Source organism: Empidonax traillii, unplaced genomic scaffold (assembly GCF_003031625.1).
Source record: "Empidonax traillii isolate 1590-97213 ecotype Southwest subspecies unplaced genomic scaffold, ASM303162v1 scaffold1444:size425056, whole genome shotgun sequence".
NCBI classification, from domain to species: domain Eukaryota; kingdom Metazoa; phylum Chordata; class Aves; order Passeriformes; family Tyrannidae; genus Empidonax; species Empidonax traillii.
Window position 1 is genome coordinate 169,089 of NW_020956637.1, and position 9,394 is coordinate 178,482.

General features: G+C 48.4%; 1 protein-coding gene across 2 annotated transcripts in view; it reads right to left on the reverse strand.

Moving 5' to 3' along the window:
- Window positions 1-9,373, reverse strand: part of ZBTB44 (zinc finger and BTB domain containing 44) — a 31,175-nt gene extending 21,802 nt beyond the window's left edge. For both annotated transcript variants that reach the window (XM_027907349.1, XM_027907350.1), the window contains exon 1: window positions 9,317-9,373. The gene's annotated coding sequence lies outside the window, so the exon portion shown is untranslated. The remainder of the gene's footprint in view (window positions 1-9,316) is intronic.
- Window positions 9,374-9,394: the final 21 nt, after the last annotated feature.

Sequence of the window (9,394 nt, forward strand, 5' to 3'; positions counted from 1 at the left end):
GATTCACTGTTGGTTTTTTGGAAGAAGTTAATATAGTTAACTTCTTGAGGTATATTCCTACACAAGAGAGAGCAAAACAATTCACCTATTGTAGCTTTCTGTTTTGACTCTTACCAGCAGCAAGGTTTAAGAAAAGGTTGGTCAGAAACCAGCAGTGCTGCTGATACACACACTCAACTCGAGCTCTGCACGTGCCTCAACATGTGATTTACTCAGCGGCAGGGCAACAGATACACACCAGGTGTGAGGGCAAGGAAAGAGCTCCCATTCCTAAAAATAGACACAAAAATTCTCATTTTGTCATGATGAGTCCAGGGCCTGCTCAGCAATTTTGTCACGCTCATCCATCACTTACAGTGGGTTCCAAGGCTTGGAATGCACAGTGATTCAGAACTTCAGCAGCCACTGCCCTCAGGACACGTCCCCTGAGCTGGGGGGTGGCTGTCTGGACTCAGTTCATCTGAGCAGAACAGAAGGGGCCTGTGGGAGAAGCCAAAGTATCCTTAGAGACTGAGACTCTGTGGGGACTCAACACTAACACTGTCCTGCAAAATCACACAATCATATAGGTTGGAAAAGACCTCTACAGTCTGAAAGGCTGGGAGAATTGGGATTGTTCAGCTGGAAGAAGGGAGGGCTTCAGGGTGACATAACTGTGCCCCAAACATCTACAGTAAAGAAAAAGAGGTGCACATGTCTACTACTTTTGTTTTAGAATATTAAACCCCACATAAAACATCACAGAGCTGTTGTTCTTTACTGGGATGTCATAGCAAAGGAAAAGCTGAAAGCCATTTGTCAAACAACCCCTATTTTTCAGGAATTGCTGTTCGTACATCAAACATGATGTGCAATGTGTCTGGCTGGTGATTTCCTCATGGGAGTGACACTTCCAGATTTATTCTTGTCCCTCATCATCCTGCAGACATGGCCTACAGGAAGGGGCCTGCAAGACTTTCTCCTGACTGATCTCCAACTGGTAGGAGAATTTAATCCTATGGCAAACCTCTCTCTTTAATTTTTATGTCAGGAACTGCACATTCCACTTATGTCTCAGGCAAGTGAGAGTTGTGGTCCCTGCAGCTGATAACCAACACACAGATAAACCAGGGCATTCTGAACTGTGGAAGTGTCACAGAGCTGGAATTTCAGACGACCCGGAGCTCTGTCCGTGGCACTGAGTGTGCTGGATTAACACAGCAGGAAGATGAAAGCACAGCTACAACTCCCAGCCCAGATAAAACTTGCAGATTAAAGACCACGCTGTAGGTGTGTAAAAACACGTTAGCACTCCTTTCATTAGAAGTCAATCTAAAAGTGCTTCCATCAGACACTGTTGTGATTAAACACTGATATTTTGAATTCTCAGGGAAAAGGTGTGATGCAGGATTGTTCAAAGAGTGTCTCATTTTGTAACACACACCTGCAAAAAAGCTTGGCAACATTAACATTATGGTTATTTCTTCTCTCAAATATTTAGTGCACAAGGTCTGGTTATTTAAAAATACAGAGATGTTTTCATCTCTCAAAGATATATGATTATAGCTGTTTGTATACAACTGCAGAAATGTGGTGACATGAAAACAATCTGAAGAAAAAAAAGAATTAAGAATAAGAAAACAAACAGAAAATGGGACACCACCTGTGTTTACTGAAGTTGACGTATCTCAAACTTGATAATGTATTTTTCAGAAAAAGAGGAAATGCCAGCTATGACGAGACCTTAATTCAAACGTTTTATATTAAGGAGCTAATAATGGACTTGAGCTGTAAACTGGAAGCCAGTCAGTTAAAAGTAACTTGGGAGCAAGATCTCCACACTATTTGGACCAACCAAAAGGCCTCCAGAACCACCAGCCTATTGCAATGCCTCAGTTTTGGTCAGGTATTTGTCAATATGTATTTTCACCCCCTGAAAGATTCTCAGTTGGGGTTTTTGGTTTGTTTTCCTCCTCTGGGCAGCTACCCTTTAACGTGTCTGCAAACACAGATCTTTTTAGAGCATCTGACTTCACCAACCACGTTCCAGCCAGAACTGAGAGGGTGTACATTAAGTGCACTGATCAGCACCACAGCTCTTAATCTCAGGATCTCATTAAAAGCAGAGATTACAATAATCAGGGCAGGACAGTAGTGCTGTATGTAAATTGATCTGACGCCACCGGCCACTTTTCTGCAACACAAGATGTTCTTGGAGATGTTTTACAGATCCATAACTAAGATAAATGTCGTTTTTTAAGGCTCTGTACCTTCCTACGTCACTCAAGTTTGCTGGCTCCAACCAAACCCGTGTTTCATGCAACAGCCAGACTGAAAGAAGATTTATCTGGGGATTCTTGTCTTGTTTTCCCCAGCCTTGACACAGTTGTTGGAGTTTTGGTGCGATCACCCGAAGTCGGCTCTTTGGGTGAACAGAATGTTACCACTCACTGTTTCAAGGGACTCAGATTTAACTTGTTGCCTCTCAGGAGCTGCAGTGCAGGGTATAAAGTTTATGTGCCTAATATAGCGTTCACATGGTTGAATAAGCAAAGCAGATAAATGCCACCTTGCCCAGCCTCCAGCACTTTAAACACTGCATTGGAGGAATCTCACATTAGTGCTCCGTGTAACACATAAAAGCAAATTTTCTGACAGTACTTAAAACTGGGGCTCATTTAACAATATGAGCAGCAGCTGCTAAAAGGTCTTGTTCCACACTGAATTACCTTTATTCTCATAATAAAAATTCATGTGTGAACTTTACAAGGCAGAGTGTTTTGGGATACTTCACAGATTCGCTTTCCTGTGCTTTCTGTTTTTCACCAGCTCTCCAAAAAAGCACATGATCAAACTACCAGATCGGCCCTGAAAGTAAGATGTTTGTGTCATCAACATATGAAACAAATCTCCATTTAAGGCGGGTTTTTTTACTACAATAAAAGCAACAAGCGAATTCATAGCCGTCATTGTATCCTTATGCATGGAAGTGCCTCAGAATGTAATCAGATTATAGGGCTGATGTGTTACATCCCTGAGGCACAGGTTCAAATTTAACAACGGCAGTTTTCATGCATCATTTTTATGTGATCTCAGTAACTTCTTTACACTTCCACTCCCTGCAAACTCGGGTAAAATTTTCCCCGAATTTCTCAGTGTAGAAAAAAAGCTGTTTCATGACTGCTTCCCACTCCGTGTAATAAAAAGCAAGGCTTCAGTTTTATAGTCCTTGGTCTTTAAAGGCAGCACCAAAAAATACAATCGAAAATTACATTCTTTTTAAATACTGCAAATTGCCAAAAAACCACGCACGAAGTACTTTCATCAGTCACGTGGCAGCAACCTGCTAGTTTAAATTAATTCCAGAAAGCTATTTCTTTCTTGTTTTACCATGGCTACCCACTGCATTTCAGTCTTCACTCAGAAAAGCGTATCAATATAAACTCGGGGAAAAACATCCACGAAAGACTACTCAAGTCAGCCTCCCAAATTAGTCACGAAAGCAAAAAATTTCCAAGCCCTTTTTGGTGCTAGAACGTGGAAGAAGCATCAGGCAAAGCGGCACGGGTTTTGTAACTCACACCAAAACATTCTAGTAGGGTTATAAGAACTGGCAGTTTCTTGCTCACTTCTCTTCCAGATCAACAGGGAGGCGTTACAGTGAAATCCATGGTAACTGTAAACAATGAATTTTGGGAGAGAGCAAATCTCCCCTCTCCCCAGCCCCATTAACACCTCGAGTGCTGGAAGCAACAGCGAGGAAAAACGTGAGTGAAGAGCAGAGGGGAGAGAGGCCAGAATAACCTCCCATGCCGTGCAATGGGCAGAGGATAATCCAGACAGCGTGGAGCGCTGCCAGCCAGTCAAGGTGTCACAGACACATAAACAACAACCACCTTCCCAGCGGAAGCAGCTATAAAGAATCCCGAACATGCTCGAGCAAGGCAGGAATGTGGTTGTGTCATCACCCTTTCAGCACTACTCGTACCCTTTATTTTCCTAATGACTCATTTATGCAGATAAATGCCTAAAAGGAGAGCTCTTCTTGGCCCCCCGAACGAAAAATCCTTGTATTTATCTACAAATCGTGTTATCAGGTGAGCAGCAACTGCACAGGCTGCAGCTGCCTGCCCTTGTATGGCCAATGCTGGGCTGGCAGAACCATATCCAAGGAGAGGTTTGTGGGGTTTTTTAAACCTTAACATTTCACAGAAACTTCTCAGAGCAGGTGTTTCATAACAGGGGAATTTAACCACTTAAAATCCACAACACAAAGAAGGCAGAAGACTGCAGAGGGTGTCAGCCCACAGAGCTCCAGCACTGTCCCTAACATGGGACCAACTTGTCCCTTAACTCTGCAGTTATTCCTAAACCCACTCGTAATTTCTGGGACTGTTATGCCTCCACAGGACATGGCATCTTCACGCTTCCAACACCTTCCAACAGATTTAACTCTGGTAAGTATCACTAAAATTGTAGTTTTTCCATAACACACTCTTGGTAACATCCAAATACAAAATGCTTTACCAAGTGCCATCTGTAACTGTGTTTATAAACTCAGATCTTCTTCAGCAGCTCTAACTATATTTCCACTAAAATATCTCTCACTACAATTACTATGCTCACTTGTACTTCTGAATATAAAACATTACACATAGTAAATGTTTATAATGTTATCACGGATGAGCTACAAAGTGTCCTTTTAGAAAGTACCTCTTCATGCTCTGAAAAAAACTGCCTTTATTCAGCCTTCTTGGGTAGAGGAGGCAAACAAATACTGTGGTCAAATCACCTCAAATAATAAACCCCAAAGTGCAGTAGATGCACGGGGGACGTGACTGAGCAGCCTGTGTTTGCTCCTCCACTCTGCCCCTAATGATTTACTCCTGGCCACTGTCACACACCACATGCTGAGCCCAACACACTTTTTTGCAGTCCTTATTATCCCATCATTCCCGTGCTCTGATAAACCTGTTCATGTGAAATAATTATTTTCCCCAGCCCTGAACTGGAATGCATTAAAAACACGCTACTGACAATTAACGCACAGTTTAAGTCCCTTCCTTAACTTGATTAATTGCAATGCAAGAATTAAATTAAAAGCTGAGCGTTTATGGTTCTTGTCATCCCATTTTATCGGGTTTGCAGCTCGTTTCCTACCACCACCATCTCCTTTAGGCACCTTGCACAAAGCAATCCCAGTACATTTGCTTTCATCCAGTGAAACCATTAGAAGAATCAATTTGATCTCCAAGGCAAGTTAAGAGTAATGGACTCCAGTGTTTACTTAGCAATAAGCACACAACTATTTAATTAGATCTGGATGCTGGAAACAGCATCTCGGAGGCAACAGCCACCGGCACAAAGAGCGAGGAGTTTCAATTTGTTGCAGAAATCGATGCTCTTAGGATGGTGTTTTTTTTCTGCATATAACTCCTGGCTTCCACGTGGAAACGCTGTCACAGGTAGAGGCACCTCTCCCACCCTGCAATCTCACACACCACTTCCCCGAGGGAAGGAGCAATTAAGCTGCTGCCCCTTCCCAGCCACACGCGGTTCCAAGCCCGATGTTGTATTTGAAGTGACAGACTGTGAACAGGCTCTGCAACCGTGGCATTTCATTTAGAAGGCAGCACTTGACACATTGAAGCATTTGGAATTCCTGAAGTCTGGCTGTCTGCACGGTTGCATAATTTGAGCAGGGATAACCTACTTATAACCGGGAGAGGGAGAAAAATGTCAACAGACAACCCCTTCTACGTCAGGGGACATCTCCTTCCTTGTCACGTGCCAGCAGAAGCATCACTGCTCTGTCACAGTTTGACTTTCTTGTCGTTTAAACTACTGGATTATAATGCTGAAAGGAGTGAAGCTACATATATCACCAGATGTTCTCCCACACACTCAGACATTCTCTGAGCCCACTGAAAAAAGAAGTTTAGCAGATGCAATGGCCAAGGCCGGTGAAATAAGTTGTGAAATAACCCACACAAGTGTGAAGGGCCCACGGCTTGGTCCTGGGTCACACAAACACCTCACACAGCACAAGCACCACACACTCATTCACAAGGACTTAAAAACACTTCCAGCGAGTCATGGGATACAACCAAAACCAATGTTTGGGTGCTTGTTCAACCTCAGACAGGGGGAAGCTGCATTTGCTTTTGATCCTCTTGGCAAACAGCTGACCAGACCCTCTGAACAGCACAATTCCCTCCAGACACCACAGAATGAAACCACCCCTTTGGGAAGTGCCAGAGTTTATGATTAAGCTCCTGTTGCAACAAACATGGCAAGGATTCAGTTTCCCTCGCTCGCTACTCCTCTTACGCCCTGAGCAAGGAATACATAAGGACACTGTCCCCCCTCCAAACCTCACTCACAGGAACGGGAATCCTCTCACCCTGTAAACAAATCCAGTGTCCTCCTCCCCTCCTGGCCAGTCAGCATCCCTGCAACGCCCACCTGGGGAGAATAAAGTAGGGTTGGAAATTCCCTCCCCCTGGAAAGGGACTGCCTGGAGTGTTTGCACCAATTAAAGCTTCGGATTAAAACCAGCTGTTTAAATACAAGTAGTCTCGAGGGAGAGACACTTAGAGCATTGTAACTGGTTTCTGGAATAAACAGTTTGATACATCAATGGCTGTATTTACACTGGGAGAGCCGTGTCTGAGCTCTCAGGTTCAGCTCCACCTCCTGAAATAGCTGTACTCAAACCCAGGCAAGGTCCCTGGGTGCATCACAACTCAGATTTGAGTCACGTGGAGATGTCAAGTAAAGAGACCTCCATGGCAGAAGAGAAACACATTGCACTCAAAACACCCAAAAGACTCCTGGATGCTGCTCTGCCTGCACAGGAGTCATGCCCACTCAGCATCACCTTGCAGCACAAACAACACATCACCTCGTCTGCGGGAACACCCAGCTGGGAGCCAGTGATCAGCTCTGGGAGGGGAACTGGGAGACCTGCACCTCAGGAAGAGCTGCCAGGTGCATACCAGGGGGATACACCCCAGGGAAAATAAAATAAAGATGTTAAAAGGGGAAAGGAAAAGCCTCGTGCCAAGCAAAAGCACGGGAGAAGAGCAGGGGCAAACACATAACCAGGAAACCCGAGAAACTCTGCGTGTGGATCCAGCAAAGCAAGGGCCTCAGCTGAGGAAAACTATGAGAGCAGGAGACTTCTAGAAACATCCCACACCTGGGTTGGAAGGGACCTTAGAGATTATCTTGTCCAACTCCCCTGCCATGGGCAGGGACACCTTCCACCAGCCCAGGGTGCTCCAAGCCCCGTCCAACCTGGCCTTGGACACTTCCAGGGATTCAGGGGCAGCCTCAGCTTCTCTGGGCAACCTGTGCCAGGGCCTGCCCACCCTTCCAGGGAACAATTCCTTCCCAATATCCCATCTAACCGTGACCTCTGGCAGTGGGAAACCATTCCCCCTTGAACTGTCACTCCATGGCCTTGTCCAAAGTCCCTCTCCAGCTCTCTTGGAGCTGGAGTGCCTGGAGTGCCTCCTTTAGGCACTGGAAGGGCTTGGAGGTCTCAGAAAAGATCCTGGAATAGACAAATGATGTATACGACCAGAAAAACAGAAAGTGTGGGATCTGCAGATACCCAGGCACTACAAAGGCTACCTGATTTTACTCTGGTGGACTGTTCAGCAAAGAAACCTCGAGGCCAAAGTGAGAACCAAGGTAGGCTTAACCTGAGACTATCACAGTGCAGGATCAACAGAGTGGAAATCTCAGCCATGAAAGGTGGAAAAGCAGCCAGGAAGAGACAAGCAGTGGGTACAGGGCTGACCTCCCTGGCACAAGCAACAGGGAAGAGCTGGGGGCAGGACCTGGAACAGCTGCCACAGGGCGTCTCCGGGAACATCTGAGGCATGGAAGGACAAAGCGGGAACCTCATCCCTGGGAGCACCCAGGAGAAATGCCTGCCTGTCCCAAAGGCTGCTGCTGAAACACCAGCTGCACCTTCCTGAGGTGCACAGACACACACAGCATGGGATGCACCAGCTCTTGGCAGGAAATCAGTGGGATAACCCCGGTGTGTGTGTGTGTGTGTAGGAGGAGACACACATCCTTCACCAGTGGGCAGAACGGGCTCCACAGACGGACTGGAGGAGCCACCCCTTGGGCTCTGGGGGAGGATACGTCTGCTTGGGTGGGGGAAAGCTCATCAGCTTTCTGTAGGCAAGAAAGAGCCTCCTGGAGTAGAGGATTTAACAGGTCAAGCATGGAGTTGATTTCACCTTTACATGGAAACAGGGATAGCGGATTTTGGGAGGAAAGAGGGGCAACAGGCTCTGGGCAAGCAAGAAGCAGATGATGCCCTCCCAAATCTGCCAACGTTTATGTCTCTATAGCAATAGAACTCTGGTCAGGTGGAAGAAGAGCAGAAAAACACGGAGCAGGTCTGGGCAGGTGCGTGGTCACAGGGGCAGCACAGCAGACCCGGCAGATGGGCACTAAGGAATGTGCAGAAGGGGCTGTTGTAGGAAAACAAACAAACAACAACAACACGGGAACAGCAGGCTCTGCCCAACGGCTCGTGGGAATCCCTCTATTTCCTCCCATCAGCTGCAGCGGGGGCAGCAGGTATCCCGTTGGGATGCAGGAAACGACACAACTGCCCCTCACACCCCCTGGAAGTGCAGGCTTGGTGCACCCACGGGCACGGGCAGCCACCCCTCGGGGCAGGGGACACTTACGGAGCGGTGACACCCAGACAGGGGGCAGGGGACACCCCCAAACACAGACACAGGGAACATCCCCGGAGGGGAGTGACGCCCCCAGACAGTGGGACAGGGGTCAGGGGACACCCAGAAATAGCGGCGCAAGGGCACGGCATAGCCCCGGAGGGGCAAACACTTGCACGGGGGGGCAGAGAACACCCACGGAGGAAGGCGACACCCCCGAACAAACACCGGCACAGGGGACAGCCCGGCGGGAGGGGACACCCCCAGACACCGGCACAGGGGACAGCCCGGCGGGAGGGGACACCCCCAGACACCGGCACAGGGGACAGCCCGGCGGGAGGGGACACCCCCAGACACCGGCACAGGGGACAGCCCGGCGGGGGGGACAGGCTGGCCGCGGGAACCCCGCGGAGCGGCGCGGGGGCGAGCCGGCCCCGCGGGAGGGGGACACCCGCGCCGTGTGTGCAGCGCGCAATGGGATCCCCCGCGGGGCGAGCGCGGCCCCGGGGCCGCGGGGCACGAACGGGGATGAGGGGCGGGAGGGCCCCGGCCCTGAGGGGACCCTGCGGCCGCCGCGCCACCGACCGCCCGCCCCCCCTCCCGCGCCAGGCCCGGCCGCGCTCCCCGGTTACCTGCGGGCGGTCGGTGAGGCCGGGCCGCTATCTGGGGGCCATGCCGGCGGGACGAGCGGGATGTTTTTGGGATTCGGA